General features: G+C 30.1%; 1 protein-coding gene across 2 annotated transcripts in view; it reads left to right on the top strand.

Moving 5' to 3' along the window:
- The first annotated feature begins 4,074 nt into the window (after window positions 1-4,074).
- Window positions 4,075-21,451, top strand: part of LOC113551803 (acetylcholinesterase-like) — a 33,749-nt gene continuing 16,372 nt past the window's right edge. For both annotated transcript variants that reach the window (XM_026954296.1, XM_026954295.1), the window contains exon 1: window positions 4,075-4,326. The gene's annotated coding sequence lies outside the window, so the exon portion shown is untranslated. The remainder of the gene's footprint in view (window positions 4,327-21,451) is intronic.

Raw genomic sequence — 21,451 nt, 5'->3', positions numbered from 1 at the left:
TAACACTAAATATTACCTACTGTTTCTGGTCATAAAAGGTAAAATTGTTCTAAGTATTCTAAACATATTATTTTCTTTACACAAATTTTATACAATAAAATATAATCACGAGAAAAATTATTCAAATCATCTTCAATTAAAATATAAACAACATTTTAACATAAATTAATTTCACTGTACAATGATTTATGTTTTGTAGTTTATCATTTTTCGCCTCTATTAGATTATTCTCAAAACATAAGCAAATAAAGTAATTGTATCAACTTAAGAGTAAGAGATGAAGTTAAATAATTATGAGATTTCAATTACGTATAATATAATAAAATTAATAAGTAATATTTCAATTGAACACACATAACATTATTATTTATGTGCAAGACAATGACTTAAAACTCTCTTACAATTGTTTTTTTATTTCTCTTACAACATATTCAATACAACTAGAAATATTTACACAACTGTAAAGTGTTTATAATTATGATATCATCAAGCTGGTTGCGGCGGCATGTGCAGTGCTCTGTATTCGAAGGAATAACACTGCACGTACGATTTACGTAGGATGACGTATTGTGTTACATTATAGAGCGTAAAACAGAGTAATCTAATATGGTAGGACCTCTTTTATACATAAGCCATTTTAAAGGGGACTGATAGGGATGAGACGTATATATAGCGGTGGTGGTGGTGGGACAAAGGGGATTCGTGCGAAGGTGGTTGAAAATGTGAAGGGCAATACTATGTGGTATAAAACCCGAATTGTTCATAAAATTCGTTGTACGTCGTGTAGAAGAAGAACCGGCGAGGGGTATTTAATTAGCACACAAAAAGTATTTCGCTTGTGGTATTAGAGAAATGATTACTCAGTGTGTTTAAAAAATAACAAAACAAAAGTTCAAAAAGGGAAAAAAACAAATAGCTACTCGAGAATAATATTTATTATTTATTATGAGTATTATTTAAAAAAAGTATCTTGAGACTTAATATAACACACTTACCATGCACGTTTTTATTTAATGTTTAAATTTATATATGTATATAATTCGTTCAATGCGGTAAGGTTATCTCATTCAGCAGGGTAGTTGCATTTTATTTTACTTTTGATATGAGTACATATTTCTAAAGGACAGTATCATAATATGGTTGTCTTTCAAGTTTTCATTCATACAATAATATATCAAAATTAATTTAAAAACATACATTAGTATATTACCTACCAACCTACCTTTAACATATTAATAACATTTGCACATTTTTACGCAAGGCAATGATAATTTTAAATATAAGTACTGCCTTGTTATTGACAATATCTTTAGTTTTAAACTAAGGATCAGTAGTCTATAAAAAAGGCACTCATGTAGCAGGTGATCTGCGACATTGAATAAAAGTGATTTACCACAAAATATAAATACATAAAATTCATTATTAATTATTAATTTCAAAATTAAATTAATTTTTATTGGTTAATAAGGGTTATACAAATTTGGCGTTTATGTATATATGATATATAATTATATTCATTTACAGAGCGGAGTTAAAATAAATACTACCAGTAGTGTAGCCAGGAATTTTTTTCTGTGGGGTGTGGTGTAGGGAGGTGATCAGTTAGATATTACATTATTAAAAAAAAAAACAATATAATAATTCAAAAATAAGTAGCTAAAAAAAATATGTTTAAACTTTTAAAAGAATAAATTATTATTTGAGTCAGATTGTTAATCTTAGTCGTCCAGCTTTTTAATTGTTCGATAACTTATTCGATACCAACCATATATCATCAGCAATATTTACATCTCAATGAATAGATAACAGAGCTAGTATTACACGCCATGACTCAGATATTGTACTTCGAAGATAATTGTTCTCTTTCAGTAATGCAATAAATTAAAATACCATAAGTACACACCAAAAGAAAAAGAAAAATTAATTTTATTTGTGGTATAAAATATTAAAAATAACTGCGTTGATTTAGAAAAAATTATTCTATCAGTTTCAGTAATAAGATAGTACTATCTTAAATTGTAGCTAATGCAAAGCACCAGTGTAATAAAAAATAAAATAAAAAATATTATATATTTAAAATACTTTTTATTTGAAATTTATAATTTTAATATTTTTTTCAGTATTTAAGTTAATTTTACATAAAATAAATTATTAATTCCAGTAAGTATGTACTGGAATATTTAGAAATATTAAAATAAGATTTGTGTTTGAATATTTAAAAGTTCTATAGAATAGTTAATAACTTATATTACATGCAACTTAAACCAAATGCCAATTTAGATTAGTTAAATGTATTAAGTATCATGTTTGTTTTTAATACTTACCCAGTAAAAATTATTTTTAATTTTTGTAATATAATTTTTACTGGATTATGAAAATCAATTTTTGTCTCTATCCTTTATAGCAAATGTAATTTACCTATTATCTAAATTTAAAAATGTATTTAACAATTGTTTATAGCAATTCCTATAAATTTGTGTTCTATTATAAGTAGAATGTAAATGAGATAGTTTGAATTCTTAGAATCAGTAGCGGATTCAAGGGGTACCAGAGGTGTCTGTCTACCCCTCGATAGTTGTATTATATTTGCCTAACATGTTTGCCTAATGTTTCTCTTAATTGTATGGGAAAACTTAAGTATTGTAATATAATGTAGAGTTATTAGTTTCTTAAATGTAAAAATATATAGATGTTATATTCTTTTTTTTTAGTAATGAAGTAACATCTTTAATATCATTATTACTTAAATCAATTATTTTTGCAAAGGATAATTTTTTATAACTTTTTTTTTAATTTTAACATTTTTATTTAATATTGGTATACATTTATTTTAGTTTTTAGTTGTTCTTTAATTTAATTACAATAGTTACTATGTTGTTTCTGTTGGAAGACGTACCTTTTTCTTAGGGTACCTATGCTATTTATTATTAATTTAAAATTATTATTTAATAATGTAATCAAAAGTTTTAAATAAATATTAATAGTTAATAAAATATTAATTACTAAACAAAACTTTTGCGAAAAGGGGAAAATGAATTATTAATTGATTTGTTGACGTAATCGAAAGCTTTATAAATTATAATTGTTCATATTACAATTATTAATTTTAGTTTGTTTTATACAAACATAAAATAATAATGGTAGATTGAATATATTACCAATTATTTGAATTGCGCATTATTCTTATCAGTTTTTAATTAAATAGTATTGTTTATATATTTTTATTTTTATTTATTTAAAAACTATTTAATTTTAGAATAAGTAAACATCAATTTTTTTCCAATATTTATTTTTATTATTGATTATTATTTTTTACTTCTTTTGATGTTTGATGGTTGGTAATAATATATATTATAAATTATAATATAAAAATATAAGAACATAGTTCTTTGGCATCAACTGATCAACTTATCATAATTAATGAGTATATTTTAAGACTTTAAGTAGTAGATTAAAATGTACCTAATTGTTTACAGTTTGATTTTGTATTAACTTGTCGTGTTTAGGCTATTTCAGGTTATTGGAAGGTGTTGACGAAAAATAAATTTTATTTTCTTATAAGAATCTTTATTATTTTGTTCTAAAAAAAAATATATACTATAATAATGTTTTACGATTTTCCGATTTCTTCAGATGTAGGGTGGAAACAAGAATAATTCGTTTATAAGGTATTTTTGTGTACCAATGACCTTTTGCGAGAACTTTATTGATGTATGTCTGCCAATTAAAATGGATGTGTATAACGTAGAAATGATAAAAAAAAAAAAAAATTATCGCAATGCGTATAACAACCGTCGCCGAAATCCTAGACGGTATAATCGGTACAGGTACATGGACGTCATTGAAACGTTCCTTGTATGAAACGTTAGCGGATTGAAAAGATCACCGAACGGGGGAGGGAAAGCCGAAAATTCTTTTCCTGCCGTTGACACCCGCTTCCCGGCCCCGAATCAATCAAAATGGGAAGAGTTGTGCTTGTGCAGGTACAGGACGACGCAATGCGGTCCTGCGTACAACCATGGGGGGAAAAACACACAGCAACGTCGCCTTAGTCCGAGTGTCAGTCGTTAGCCGTCGCTCGTATCGCACCACAAACCACAAGTTCAGCACAACTTTTTATTGTAGAAACAGTGACGAAATATTTTATTAATTTTTTTTCCATCTTACTCGTTTTATTCGTTTCACGTTGTACTTTTTAAGATTGGTTGACCAAATAAATGTCACGGGTTATTTTTTTTAATGATTTAAATTAGGCCAGTGGGTGGTCGAACATTTACCACTGATTTGTAGTTTGATGATCGAATTCACTGGGAATTTGAAAATTTGGTAAGAGATTCTATGGTATTATAAATATTATGAATATTAGATATTAGTATGTTATAACAATTGAAAAGTCAGCGTAATTATAGTGGTACATATTCAAAGAAATTATACATGAATGATTGGACATATTAAATAAAATAAAACAATATCAATTTTTTTTGTAAGTCTAATGTTAAAATATCTTAGGAATTATTGAATGACTAGATAGAAAAATGGTTAATTTACAACAAAATCTATTAATGTTTCGATCTCTTGACTAATCATTATTTGCCTATCTTTAAGTAGTTAAAGTGCATTTATTGAAAATTATATTAAAGTACTTCACTGAAGATTTATTCTAATATTATCTTTGAAATATAAGTACTTACATATATATATATATATATATATATATATATAAGTATACTTAATACGGAAAATGCATTGCTTATGCGGTCAAAAAACACGATTTGTAAATTAAATATGTAATATACAATTAATTACGATTTAATTAACAGACAAAATTAAATACGAATTTATTGTACATTAAGACTAAAGATATAAGTATAATATAATATTATAGTCGTATAGAGTAAAAAAATAATTTAATTTAGACTATAAGACAAATGGTGAGTTTGTGTTGTTGTTGTTGTTGTCCGAGCTTCGGAATGATAAATAAGAACTTATTGGTCTTTTTAGGTTGGTAAAAGTAGTAAAAAACTTTAGTTAAATATCATTTTGTGCGTTTTGGTAAACAAAAAATTATTTTAATAAACAAATTAATACATTTTAAGGAATTCCCGTGGACTGAGTAGGATTGTAATTTGTAGCTTCAAGTCTAGATTTTTATTGTTTATAAATATTTGTGACATTATAACCTTTATAGTTTATACAAAAAGTATTAATAAATGATATTATACACACAATAGATTTTTAAGAACAAAAAAAAATAATAATAACTAGTTTAAAATGACAATGAATAATTATACAAGAATATATTATACATTTAATTTTCTTTGATATTGACCGATTCATAGATGATGCATTTACCTATAGAGTTTAGGTTCTTTGACTACTTCTGAATTTCGAACTTCTAAAGATTTTATTTTTACTTTATACTATATAAAATATTATATATGTACTATGTACTAATGTATAAACATTTGTTAATATGGGGTATATAAATAAAATTATATATTAAACTGAATTACATTATTTTTTATATTACGGCCATCTGATTAAGTGCAAAATAAATAATTATGTTATAATTTCAAACATTTATTGCTCTTATTAAGAGTGTCCAGGAGAGTACCGACCCCGGTAGCGATCGCAACTTAGTAACACTTACCAGTCCGGCAATTTCACTGCAGTGCATTATTGTACTCTTTAGATAAGCGGACCCCACTAAGATCTTGGAAAGTATTAATTTTGAAAAATAATTGCGGGCCACAAGCAGTAAATCAATTTGATCTAAAATGGGAATTTCGTTTGCACATATATTTTTCCCCGGGTATAAAAATGCCTAGTTACATTTTTAATAATTATTATTATAATATATAAGAATATTAAGATAAGATAATTAAAATGTATTGTATATAATAAAATCACAAAAGAAGTATTTTATTTACTCCAAAAGTGCAGGATGTTAGATTTTAACAAATAAAATTTAATTTTAGTGCGGGCCACACAAAATTTGTTAAAGCGCCGCGTAGTGGGGACTGCTGTTCTATGTCGTATATAACATCTAATAAATTATTCAATTATAACATTTTCAATTGAATAATATTATATTATATTTATTCTATATGAAAATTCAAAATAGTAAATATTGTTACATTATATAGGTTAAATACTAACATTATCCTCCCCCTCTAAATAAAAAAAAGTAAAACTAATTTTAAATATGATATAAGAAATATGTAGATTGTCTAGTTGCTTGGTATTTCCACGAAATGTATCTATAATCGTCCAATTCACAACGGTCGTATCCCATTTCACATCGGTTTAATTTTGCTACCATACCATTTCGCTGAATTTATTTTATCACTGTTTCATTTCACCGAATTTATTAATTTAACCTTAGAGTAACTGAATATAACTTAAAAGTTACAAGTTACATACTAATTAAATTTATTATTGTAATTATATATTATATATTTATATTTGTAACAGCTCGCATTCAATAAAATATAATATAAAATTGCATAGATCATTATTAAGTACCTTTTACAGTCATAATTAAAGATAACAATATAACTTATAACTAAAATTACATTTAAACTAAACTGTTTGATAATTGCAGAACAACAATAATAATAATAATATAAAAATAATAGATCACTACTTAGTATCTGGTAACTCAACTGTAAGTTCTATCAGTAAGAATAAGTGTAATTAATAATACATAATAGAATTATTCATTGTGTTTAATTATGTAATTATCATATCGATAAGAAATCAATCCATTCTATCTGTAGAGGATTTCTTGTTACTTTCTCCTTAAGACAACAAATTCTTTGTTCGAGCTTAATGTATTTATTTAAAAATGTTTTTAACTTGTTTTCCATAATGGAGAAATTTCATATTATCTTCAATTTTGATATGTTTTTTTCGTAATATGACTATAATTCAAATATACTGGCATGATTTAAACCGGCAGCTTTATTTGGCCTTAAACTGTTTTCCTTCAATTTTTATTGGATATGAGCTGTGATTATGATAATAAAACTTATCTGAATATACTGTGAATATATTTTAAATTATCACGCGAGTACCACAACCACAGTTTTCAATAAACTTTCAATATTTTTATTTCTTATTGTTTTATCAATTCTTAAATAATTGTTATTAAAAGCAAGCCATTCCCTTTTCATTGTATAGATATATACTGAATCTCTGTCATTATTATTTTAAAATAAAACTGCATGGACACTGATGATAATAATTATACAATTCCTGTACTGACTGTGTAGTTATCGCCATCACGACCACGACACTCTTTAATCTATTTTATTAATATAATTATCGGGAAATTAACGATCGACAAATTCAGATAGTATAGTACTAAGATCGTTTCGAATGATAAATCTTTCAAAACAAAAATAATTAGAGACTTATGTGGCGAAATGGGACGGCGCGGAAAAATAGGAACTTAACTCTATAGAATTTATTAAACATCAGTGTTACTGTGAAGGAAAGGCAATTTAAGTCAGAGCAATACTGATAAGTGATAAACTAATAAACTAATAATCAACCGGCCGATAGAGTTTTTGAATTAAAGTATTTGATACATATAATTTAAATCATAGTAATAATTACATTAATTAATTTATATAAGTTATATGACTTAACTTTTTTTAAATTGTTATGCAAGATTTTACATATAAATATAATATTTAGGTATATAAGATAGATAATGTGATAACATTGTCTTTTGTTGCCTAAGCGTTGTGCGCAGTACCCTTTATTTTAATTTCTTATAATATTTGAAAATAATATAAATATATACGCTATAAATCATAACCGTTCCGTACCTAAAGTTGGGCAAAATATTATTGAATAAAAAATTATTCAAATGATTTTTTTTTTTATAATTATTCGAATAAAATGTAATTGAATAATTTTCAAACATAATGCTAATACAAAATACAGATATATTCGAATTATTTACTCTCTAGTTTCTTCTTTAGATATTATAGTTCTATATTTGTTTCATTTATAGAATTTTTCTATTTATTTCAAATAAAAGAAGATTTACAATCGTGAACTTAAAATACAATGCTAACCATTGTTCTTTAATACGTAACTAAATTAAAATTACTGAAAATTATTCGATTTTGTTTGAAAATTAGTCGAATGATTCCCAACTCTATCCGTACGTAATTGCTGTATTAGGTATATAATATTATTATTGTTACAACTCAACGAAAACGTTCAACGATCCGTAATTAATATATAAAAGTTATAAGTCATCATTGCAAGTTCAGGGCAAATATTTATATTAATGATTTCGTTTCCGACACAACGATTGTATAAACGTTTCGATAACCTTTGCGCCAATCATATTATAGGTAATAGACTGAGAACAATTAGCGTTAAAATATTTTAACATGGCTTGCAGTGCGCGAATCTTAAGTTTCTAGTTGGTATTTGGCGAACAGTGATAAGACATTTCGTTTTTGTTGTTGAAAAAAAATCTCTTTTGCTTCCGAATCGCTATAATATATTGGGATGGAAACTGGCGTCTATCGAATATTATAATATATTATATTACTTTGGAAAGATACAAAGTGTACTGTCAAAGCGACGATATCGCCTACGCGATGCAGAAAATGTCCGTTTGTCTGTGTACACGTCTTTATAGATAGGTAGTAGGTAGCACCTACTTATTATACGCAGAGGCGAAAACTCGTCACCGTCACGTTGTACAGACAGTTTGAAATGTTATCGAATCAAGCAATTTGTAAGTAAAACTACGTGTAAACGACGTATATCTGAGGAGAATGCGATTAGTCGTCAGTCAATGTATAATAAACGTCACATAGGTACCTACTCACATCCATTATCGTGTATTATATTATATCCGTATAATAATATATAGGTACTCGAAAAGCGCTGGCGGAACAAACATCAGAATATATAATAACATATTATAATAATATATTATACGAGATATTATAATGTACAAACGTCCGTAATGCTTGTTGGCAAATAATATTACGATACGAGAAACCGAATAATAATAATAATATAATATACTACACACACAATTTAATAATGTGAAATTCATATTATTATTGTGTATGAGTTTGCCGTACAATAATTTAGATAATGAGATTGTACCTATATCATAGCTTGTATGTGACATTGTATCGACAAACTATGGCGTACATTATTAGTGTAAGTGCGTATTTATAATACACACATTTATAAGTACCTATATATAATATATATTAAAATTTATAATATATGCAACCATACCTGTAACCATTTACCAAGCATCACATTCATCCCCATTTTTCTATTAATAATGAATTAATATTGAAAAAATATTTTAATATAAATCATGTAAATATTTATATATATTAAAAATATAAATAATTTTGATTTTTTGAATATTCAGTTATACTTAAAGACCATATTATTTTAAAATTCTTGAAACTTTTTTTACTATTTAAAGAAAGTTCTGTTGTGATACAAATTTATTTTTAAATAATTTAAATTAATTTAAAGATGATTTTACAGAAACATAATTTAGATGTAATATTGGAGTTAATATTAATTCTATTTTATTATACTTGGGTTATTTTTACAAATTATGTGAAAAAAGGGATTCTCAATTAAAAAATAGAAATTTATATCTCCATAAATAGTACGAAAAATCTCAATTTGTTAATACAATCTTTAAGTAAATTTAAAAATTCCAAAAATCAGATTTTTAATAACTGCATTATTAAAGAAAAAAAAAGAGCTATTAGCCTGCTGTGAATCATTCTGTGTATAAATGGTATATACTATATAGTATATACTATAATATGTGCAAGTGAAGTGATGTGTGCCCATCGATTCCGTATGTGTTTATAAATGTATACCTAATACTACGAATGTATTTTTTATCTGTATCATTGTATGGATAAGAAATTCGTCGTGAAAGTTGATAAATCTGTCTTTCATTACGAGTAGATCACCATGACAGATATATATACTATATATGTAATGTGTAATGTACATGTACCTATTGCTTTTATATAGTAACAATGATTAAAAGAAATATTTAAAAAATAACTATATTTTTGTATAACTTGTATTATTTTATGTGTGTACACAACACAACGAATAAGAATATAAGTAATTATATTTTATTATAATTATATACGCATATAATATACTGTTAATGTTTAGTGGCGTATGTTACCAAATCTTCCTATACCATTGGAAACTTTTTAGTGTCTCTCTTGGTATAATATTATTCTACCAAGTAATTTCTTAAGTAAATACATAATAATCAATATTAATCACTATTTATATATAATATTTTTTAATATGCAAGAACATAATATAATATAAAATTCAGTATTAACAAAATGGTCTTAATTTTAGAGCTGCAAAACGATATGAAAATAAAAAGTTCTGGAAAAGAATAGTAAGTTATACGTTTATTTGATCGATGATTTAAACAACGGTCCTCTGATAATTTTCTTTTTTCGAAATAATATTCAACTAAGGCTTTAAATTTAATAATTTCATTTTCAAGATCAAATCTTCACTGTACGCAGTTACTCATTTATTTTTAATTTGTTTTTGTTGTTTTTTCGAGTAGAACTTCATTGCAATTTTCTTAGGCATTAAAAAGAAACCAAGCATTGTGTTCATTTCTGTTATTTTTTACTTTATCGTGGCACTGAATATATTATATTTGGGTACATAGAGTTTCATAATGGAGACTGTGATATTCGCGACGGCGGTCAATTTATCCGATGGTGTGTGTATGGTTGTAGAAATAACGGAGTTTTAATACTTATAAACGGTGAAAAGCGAAATATGGAAATATATATATATATTTATATAAAAATGTTATACCTAAAATACTTCTATGCAACCAAAAATATTTTAATTTCGAGTAAACCGGCACAGTTAAATTTTAATGACAAAAGTTCATTGTTCCACACTAGGAGAGTGTGTGCGTGTGTGTGATATGTATATATGTGTATTTTAACGGTTGATGACACGCACTCGACTAGTAGTTGTCAGCATATCAGGTAAACCTTTCAAGCCAACTCCTATATAATGAAATGTATGTATATATTTTTCTGTTTGGTTCGTTGATCAGTGATTCGAGTGGCCCGAGTAATCGTCGCGCGAGCGCGCGCGCACACACACACACACATGATATACAATATAATATATGCATTGAGCAAGTTATAAGAATGTTTTGGAAGCGTGGAGTGAATTGTCGCGATGTATGGAACAAAAGCAATTAAATCGGTTTTCTTTTCGGGTGCAGCACTTGAGGCGATGTCAAAAGAGCTTGGTGCGAGTAACTAGGCAGATCGCCTGCGCGCTTTATATACATTATACAATATATACATACACAGACACACGCACACAAACCTACATAATATAATATATAACTACTTAGTACTTATATACTGTATCATACCTGTATAGTATATATATATATATTATACATAAGAGACAAGAGGCGCAGACAAAACAATGTAAAACGGCTTGAAACGAGCAAGTGGAGGAACGTGGTTATAGAATTTAAAATAAATTATCGTGTATACAGCGTGTGTATTATACACTATAGGTGTGTGTGTTTTTGCGACTAATGTATGTATGTGTTTTGCGTGATATAACGAACTAATTATTATACTGTTTGAAATAAATAATAATATAAAAGGCGCGCACGTGGCTACACAATACAATATCGTAGTACAATAACGTAATGTATACGTTGTGCGCAACAATACCGCGATCATAACGATATTTTAATGTTTTTGGTTCTTATACCCGACATATTACAGGTAGGTGTATAGGTATAGGTATTGCATGGTGGTAACAGTAATAAATTATGTAGTCGCGTCGTTTGTCCATCTATATAGATACCGTAGTCCGTAATACACCTATCATGCAAATAAAATTTCGATTCCATTTTTTACATTTACCGACGCGTACCCAAATATTGTTGATACGCCGTGTTGAGTGTAGGTACGTGATATATTACAATACTATCTATATAAAAAAATATTCTATCGTTTTTATGTTATAAGTTGACGCACGCGCGTTATCGTTGTCTGTTGGCTTCACGCGATGTTTTCACACCATCGTCACCGCTGTTTATTCTATAAAAAAATACATAGGTACGATAATTGATATTTAAAGATTTCCCTGAGTTTAAAGAACTCTTTACCCGATTTGGCGTGAACAACATTGACAGACCTCGTTCTTATCGTATGTACTGCACCAAAAATGTCTTGTAGCCATTATAATTTATACGTTTAGGGTGGTGGTAGTGGTGGTGAAAGGTTTTCGATGTCATCGTCACTGTAAAGCAAAAACTTATATAGGTATAATATATATACAATGCTACCATTTTTTTTTATCGTTGTATAAATATTATATTCAGTGCTTTCTCCTTTGAGAAAAAGAATACGTAACCCATCAAAAAATATCTTTTTGCAGATCGCAAAGACGTCGACATTTCGGTGTGACGGCTGAAAAACTGTAGATAATTAGAGTGTCGTCGGAAACGACGCAGAAGAGGTCGTAGTGGTGGAGGTGGCGATTGTATATATAGTGGTAGAACGGGATGCTAAAAATGAATGTTTTAATGCGAACGAGAAAAGCGTTGTGTGCGTGATTATATATAAATATGCACGTAGAAAACATGCCGTCGAAATGTATTCAGAATTTTTGCATCCAAATAAAATACGCTCCTGATAATGCCATCAGTCCCTGTCGTGTACGCGCATCTGTAAGATTCGAACCGATTAAACCGAAGTTTTCGTATAATTTGCCGGTCGAAGGCAAACAATGGCGCCAACGTCAATCTGCTACAATAGTGCCGCGGTCATGCCCCGACGGACTTAAAAATTTCGTCGGTATAATAATAATAATAATTATGATCGTCTTCAAGTAAAACGATGGTCATTGCGCCGAATAGCTATTTGCACCGTACGCACTGAGCGAAGTTGTTGTCGTTATTAAAAAAAGAAAACAACGTGACGGTTACGGAAAACCGCGGGGATAGTTCGACACGAGACCGTTCTGAGAATGAAGCGCGGGGTCTTGGGCATCGGGAGTGCGTGGGGTAGCGCGTCGGTGGGTCGCGGAATGGGTTTGGCAAGGGGGCGCACTGTCGGAGTGGTCGAGAATCGGTGAGGTGGGCACGACCGGGAACGCGGACACGGCCGGCGGCGGCGGCTGACGGCGAGAGAGAGAGAGAGAGAGAGAGAGAGTGAGTGAGAGAGAAGATATTGATTTTCCCCCCGGATACGAGTACCGAGTCATTTTGATGAGATTTTTCTTTGCTCTCTCGGACCTCATACACACACCCGCAAAATGAAAATGTTGTGTACAAACGATATTTCACGCCGGAGCCGGTCGACCGTACGCAAACTTATGTTTAGCAATAAAACTGCATACTGTCGCTGACAAACGTTTACAACGCGCGCGTTACCTCTATTAGGCGTAAATGGCGGCGGCAGCGGCGATCTATCGATATACAGTCCGATTGTGATACGCGACACGACGTTTTATGGACGTATACCGAACGGAAACAGAACTTTTGTTCGAATTGTTTTGGTCAATTACAAATCACTTCGTGCGCGCCGAAGACGCCATACGTGCATAACGCTGCAACGCCGTCCGTTTCGACAGGATTTTTCCGTCTATGCGTATATTATATTCTAAGTTTAGGTGCACATGTATAATAATAACATACAAAAACAACAACAACAACAACATTAATAATAATGTAATACTGTACAGTGCTGCAGATAGTTTGCGACATAGTTTTCGAATTATCATGTACGCGTTAACATTGTTCGTATTTCCGAAAGCGATCGTGCAGTTTTAATATGGCACATTCCACGGAATCAAAATAATAACATTCTCCAACTTTCGGGTCTTGATAAAGTCGATAAATTCTCCTAAATTGAATTGGTTCGTTACATTTCACTGTCATTAGATTAATTCCGTTCGAAATTACGCCTTAGATTAATGTGGCCCATCGGGTTGTACACTAATGTACTATATAATATTATACCTATATATTTTATATTACAGAAAAGTCTTCGTGTAGGTACGCGTGTAAGCCATAATATATATGTTAAGGAAATCTTTCATTATATTTTGTTGTTACAAATTACAATATGTCTTTCGGTTTCAACCCAAATCGAATGATGGAGTTTAATTGATTACTGCGTTCGAACTATTTAAAAGCTACTGTCGATAGGAGTCTATAGTACACGATACTAATGATGATTAAAGGAAAAACGAATGGTGTTGATCAATTACCTGCAGTATTGAGTTTTATAGAGGTGATAATTTTGATTGAGAAAACCATTAAAAAAATTGTATACGTCGCTCAACAATTTTTCAGCGAATGCATTTTTCATCGACCAACCCTTCGAATCTTGTTAATGCAATAAATATAAATGTTATTTTGTTGGTATTTATTTTAATAAATAATACAATTCTAGGTATTTTTTATTGTAATAATTAAACTTTACAAATCTCATTTTTACAATTTTAAAATTAATAATTATTGCCTACGTATAAACTGGTATATTGTACGAAATTTTTCGTATAAAATGATAATTATTAATTATATTTTCCATTTAAAAATATGGAATCTCAAATATTGTTTTTAATTTAATTTTTTTCTACATTAAAAACGTGAAATATTATATTTAAAGAGTGAATGTGTGAGTATAAGTATTTAAAAATTGTTCATTTTGAATGAAGTATGTATATTTATTAATAATAATATTAACATATGACTACTATATAAACATTTTTTGAAATGGATTTATAAATAATCTAAATTTTTATTTTGTTATTTCATAACATCAAATAAAAAAAAAAACAGACAATATTCATAACTAGACATAACTAATAAATGGAATGTCATGAATACTTAAAAATATTATGACACATGTTTTCCGCTAAGAATATTTTTTGTTAAATTTAATATAAATATATAAATTATGATTTATCATATATTTAGAGAATATTATATTATTCGGGACTACTCAATGAAAATGTACAATTTTATTGAATTTGTTCAATCATATACAGCATACCGAGTTCACCAGTTTATTTTTCTTTCTTAAGCTCGATGTAAGACGCTACCGTTTACATAGATAGTAAAACGTAAATTTTGTATTTACATGGCTTATAATGTTATAACATCGATTATTATAGACAATGATACAGTATTAATCTCGGTGGGAATTTCTTTAAATAAAAAATAACGTCCTAAAAGTTCGCTCGCCTACTCCATCATTGTATAATGGCGTTTTATAATAATATATACGTAATAACGTTAGGTATATATTATGAAGGTACATTGTAACTGGATTATTTCAATAATTTTGTAAAATTTATCATTTGGACTGGAAAATGAAACAAACCTCGACAGTTTCTTCCATTAGTTATGTCGATGATTGATCGGTTCTTGCCATAATACATGTTTATGTATGTTGCGTGAGATACGCGTGTGTGCATATGATTTTTTTTGTTTGGACATACTTCGCGCCCGAACGGTATACATTTTCGGTATGTAATATAATAATATTATATATATATATATATAATATATAATCCATCAATGACCCATTTTCGTATCCTCACGTCGTATCACAAAACACATACACACTACACACGAGTATAATGTATAATATAATATTATATTGTTATCGTTACTACGCGCGTGTATAATAATACGTGCTGGCCGTCGTCGGCGTCGCGAAACATGGCACGCTGCGGCCTGGCGTCGTCGTCGTTGCACCCGCATTGCGGAAAATAATATTTAGGCAAAGCGTTGAACGGGCAACGTGGAAAATATATATATATATATATATATTCACATACACACAACCAACCCCTTCTCCATCACCATCACACTCTACCAGTGTGAAGGAGGGCTGTTAGTGGTGCGGGTTTTAAATTTTCACCTTGAATTTCGTGTACCATATTATTCTTGTATAGTATATAATATATACATACACACATACACACACACATATTTATGTGCAGAGGTACCGCGTGTTTTCTCCCCCGTTTACCTGTTTTTTAAGAGTTTTGTGTTTTTTGACCCATGACCCCGTTTTGTGTGTGTATACTGTGTACCTATATACATATATAGCTCCTGCAGCAGTATATACGTGTTTACGATATCCATATTGTATTTAGGATATATACCTACCTACTTGTACATTTGCGTGCGTTTTACACTTAAACCGTATCGTTCGGGCGTTTGTACGGCTAGGCGATGGCACCGGGTACCTAATCAAAATTCCGGTATACCGTAAACCTGGTGTATGTGTGTGTGTGTGTGTGTGTGTACAGGTATACTACCGATTATAAGTATATATACATATTATACCCTGCCAAGTCGTAACGCGAAGACAAGTCGTAGGAACGTGTCTTCCTTCCGGAGAAAGCGTTGTGTGATATATTATAAATTATAATATATACGGTGGAATAGAAAGGGTGCAGCCCTTATATAACTATAAGCGGTGGTACCATGGCGTGTGAGAGGAGTAGTAGTGAAAAAATGCATTTTAAGTCGTGCTTTGAAATTTCTAGCATAATATTATGTACTCGTGTATATACATCGTCTAATTGCCCTGTCAAGAGAAACGCGCAGAACGCTGGCACTGGCATATTGACTAAAATCGGCTCGCGAGTACTTATCAGACTGGGACTATCTTTATAGTTATATGGCATAATATATATAAAAATGTACATATGTATATATATAAATATTCAAAAACTTAATCATCGAATACTTGAAGGAGAATGTGTAGTACGGTCTACATTATATTATAAAATATTTACAAGGAGGTACTATACATTTTCTAGATATATGTTGTCGGTTGAAAGTTTAACAATAATATGATATCGTCGTCGTTCAGTGCGCGATACATTAATCAAATCGCAATTGATTTTATTACATCATTTTTCTTTTTTCTCTTTTTTACAAACAATTTAATTATACTCGGAAGTTTAATAGCACCGTCCGTCTGGTGTTTGTAAGTACGACACGTTAGTCCCCCATAATATACGTTCGGATTGGGATTTATTCGATTAATTTGCTTAATTGACTGGTTTTGCATGGCATGACCGTATTTATAGAGACATATATATATGGCAGCTCTTTACGTCAATAATAGCGTGCATTGCCATTTCAAACACACTTGTTCAGACCATTGCGGACGTATATATAGGTACTTATATTGTGCAATATTACACTCCGTATATAGTCCCTTACAAATGGGCAGACGGTCGCTTGAAATATTGGTTTCCGCAAAGAGTTTCTCAAATAATATTCATAGTAAAAAACCATTATTTTCCATTTACATTTATAACGGTATTAACTCGGTAATATTATATAGTTTCCAAGTTGAAAGTAAGTTGTAAGTAGTAACAAGTCACAAGTCTCATTTTGTTCGTCTGATGGTGACTCGTGCCGGTATCGCGCATTTGGAAATTTACATGATTCTCATTCTTTATACGACAAAACCCACGCATTATTATAATATAATATACAATATCGATTTTTCCATTTGAAATTCATTAGCGTATCTTGTAACCACAGTTTGTGGTATACTATGATCATATGATAGTTTATAATTATTGTAATACGTACGACAAGAAAAAATGCTGTCTAGAAAATAACGTCCTATAGGTAATTCATTTAGGCATCTTAAGAGGACCTGGTATAGGAACTTACTTTCTCCATAAAAACATTTTACACGGGGTGCTGTCGACTGATGACTTCCCTTCCTTGGTCTTTTAAATCATTCATCCAATTTACTTATTGTATAACGCGTAAATACATATTGTAAATAATATACATTTTGTTTTAAATAAAAAAAACACCAACAACAATTTAAATAATAATAATATTAAATAGTATATACTACGATATCGTTTGAACCATACATCATTATCTTATTACTGGATCCACATGAGCAGTGTTTATTTCAGACCTCCTACCCCAGGGAGGTATCGTACATTTTCAAGGAGGTATGCCTTAGAAGTAAATAATAAAGAGAAGTAAAAGTATCGTTTTAATATCAATTCATTGGTATCAGACAGATACCTATAAAATCTAACTTTGATTAACTGTAATGAAAAAAAAATATAACATACATTTACTATAGTTACGTTAATGTATTATACATTACTATATTATTAATAATACTCCATTATGAGCTTAAGTCATACATATTTTAATATTTATTATGTTTATTAAATTAAATTAAACGGATCTGGCGCTGTTTTTAACATGCGTACAAATCAATTACCTAATTCACAGTATCTTCGTCGAGTCTGAGGGTCCTTCTGTGCTAATTTTCATGTAGGATTGCAAAGTTTCTTGTTTTATTTTATTTTATTATCGACCGAGACACAAAATAACTAAAAATCGGCCAATAACTCGTTTCACATAATATCGCATCACAAATCTCAATATGTAGTTTACGTATAATAATGTCATACATTTTTTCAGGGGGTACCCCCGCCACTCTTCTAAAATAAACACTGCACGTGAGCATGAAATAGGTATATAATACATTATTAATACGGTATACGCACTCGATACGACGTGTATAATGTATAATATGATATAATATGATATAATAAGTTGGTTGGCCGGCGCTCATATCCACCACGATTGGGCCGAGTTTCACATGGGTTCCGAGTCTTCCGACCCTCGTCACACACATACATACACACACACGCATACGCACACACACGCTACGCGCGTATAATAATAGTTGCCGCTAACTACCAGCTTCCTCATTGCATTAACGATGGCAATGATATTACGCGTTCCCGAATTTATATACAGAGTGATCCATCATTTACGCGGCTGTCGTCGTTTTCGAAAAAAAAAATTGTTTTCTATTATAATGGTTATAAAAGTATTCTATGGCAAAGGGTCGTTCCGCATGTAAGTTGAGATCTATTATTTCTACAATCCTAATCTATGCGGATGTGGAATAAAAAATCTTTTTAGTCAAAAAATAAAAAAATAATTTTTTACAATATTATATACGTAAAGAAATTTTTAGCAAATAAGTGTCAACTACGTATATATAATACGTGAGGTTAAATTAAACGTGAAGACTGTGTCTTTAGAGAAATTGAAAAACTTTAAAACTACAACGGTAGAAACTAAATTTTTTTTTCATTAGACTGCGATATTTTACAAATACTTCAAACTATCAATATAAATATTGTTTTCAAAAATACAGTAATCTACTCGGAAAGCTACTGTAGTCAGTTGAATGGATCACTTCGTACGTATATTATAATACTATAACGTCATGTAGTCATCACCCGTTCTTCTACATCGCAAAAACATTCTTCATCCGCGAAACACCACACACACATCAACACATGGCAATAATTTGGCATACAGACTTGTCTGTTCGCGGGGACGGGGAGACAAAAACATACATTTACTAAACACACACTCACTCAAAACCATCGAATCGATTTCCTCTCGCACACATACGAGCGCCCGCCCGCCACCGCCGCCAAAGTCGAAGCCGCCACCGTATAATAATAATAATAATAATAATAATGCTCTCTCCGTTACGCGCCTCCGCCTACCGTCGCTGCCTCCACCTCATCATTACTCAGAATCGTTTATCTTTGCCAGCCGTGGAATTACGTAGGCTTTTAGTGAACGATTAATCACGGCGAAGTGAAGAGGCGCTCCCGTACAAAATGAGCCTACACCCACGCCGTGGTGTTTCGCACGGTCGGCGGGATGGCCGTTAAATTTGTGGGCGGGGCACTGCAGGGGATGCATTTCTCGATGAAATTACGGGTGTAAGTTGTGCGGTGTGTAAAACATTTTACAAATTACTAAAGTTGTAGTAGTAGTAGTAGTAGTAGTAGTAGTAGTAGTAGTAGTAGTAGTAGTAGTAGTAGTAGTAGTAGTAGTAGTAGTAGTAGTATCGTAGTAGTGTAGTAATATTATAGTAGTAGTAGTAGAATTAGCGGAGACCGAAAGGACCGAAGGCACGTGGTAAAGAGAATGTTTTGAATAATTTTTACAAACCACATCGCTACCCTTGAAATTACAGGGATAACGTTTCTAGTAAATCAATAGTTTCCTTTTACCCATTATACTAAAACTTTTACGTACGCATGCAGTATGTCAACCTTATATATATATGCACCTGGTATATGATTATCGAGTTTAAATTTTACGACGTGTACGATCTGTCCGTTAGATTATCTATGTAATTTGCTATCGGTCAGAATATTCGATTTTAACCGTTTTTAAGGATGACTCGTATAACATTATACGACTATTATATGCGTGTTATTTATTACGTATTATATTATGTTATTCTGCTTTGTGACTTTTGAAATAATTAGGTGAAAATGTGACCGATATTTTATAGGCGGGGAATTGAAAACAAATCTCTACAATTGCATAACAAAACAGAAATTCTGCCAAGTATATATTGTCTCGTGGTTAAATGCCAACTTTAAATCAATCGACAAGAACTTATTGATGACTTACAAAGTTTAGAAAAGGGCTTGTAAAACTGGGCAAAATGCCTGAACTCTACTTTTAATCAATGAAAATTGATTTGGAATTAATTCCGTACAGTTGATTGATATCCTTTCAAACTTTCGGATGCTCTTGTATAGTGCGTGGGTATTTTACTTTGACATTATACAACAATAGACTGAAATAAAGTATAAATATGAATATGCAATATATGAATTTGTATTTTTCAGATCGTATTACGAAGCGTCTGTGTGCGTACTTATATAATTTATACAAACAAACGGTAAAAATATTCTTTTTTGTAATTGTTATCTGATGAACCCTTAATAATTTTTCTCGTTGTGTTCTATGAAACGAATATTATTTAATACACAAGATAAAGGAAAATACAGTTTGTTGCAAATGAAAGGTAAAAATCGTTGTATTTGATTATATCATACTAGCTTCAATATTATATTTTAACAGATACCTAAAAATAAAAGTAATATAGAAACGTAATCAGTATATTATATTGTTCGTGTCCGATGTTAATAGTTACGCGCGCGAAAAACCTAAATTATTTATTGGAAAAATGAAAGCGATTCGATTCTGAACACGATATAAAAATACATTATGAGATAGGTCGTTTTTGCGATGACATTGGACAAATGCAATGGTTTATTATACATTTTTCAGAAATAGAACTAACTATTTATAGGGATGATGAGTTGAACGTAAAGAGACTGATCCCTTGTTAATTTGATTTGGACTTCGACGGTATATAATAGGAGTATACTAGCGCCTTAACTTTATGTTTTCACTTATAGACAGTGTGCGTGTGAAGGCAGACAATCATTCATGCAGAAAGCGTAATTATTGTTAAAGCGTTTTTTGATTTAATTT

This window comes from Rhopalosiphum maidis, chromosome 2, assembly GCF_003676215.2.
Source record: "Rhopalosiphum maidis isolate BTI-1 chromosome 2, ASM367621v3, whole genome shotgun sequence".
Classification (NCBI taxonomy): domain Eukaryota; kingdom Metazoa; phylum Arthropoda; class Insecta; order Hemiptera; family Aphididae; genus Rhopalosiphum; species Rhopalosiphum maidis.
Note: the sequence above shows the minus strand (reverse complement) of the source record. Positions and strands in the feature narration are given on the sequence as shown.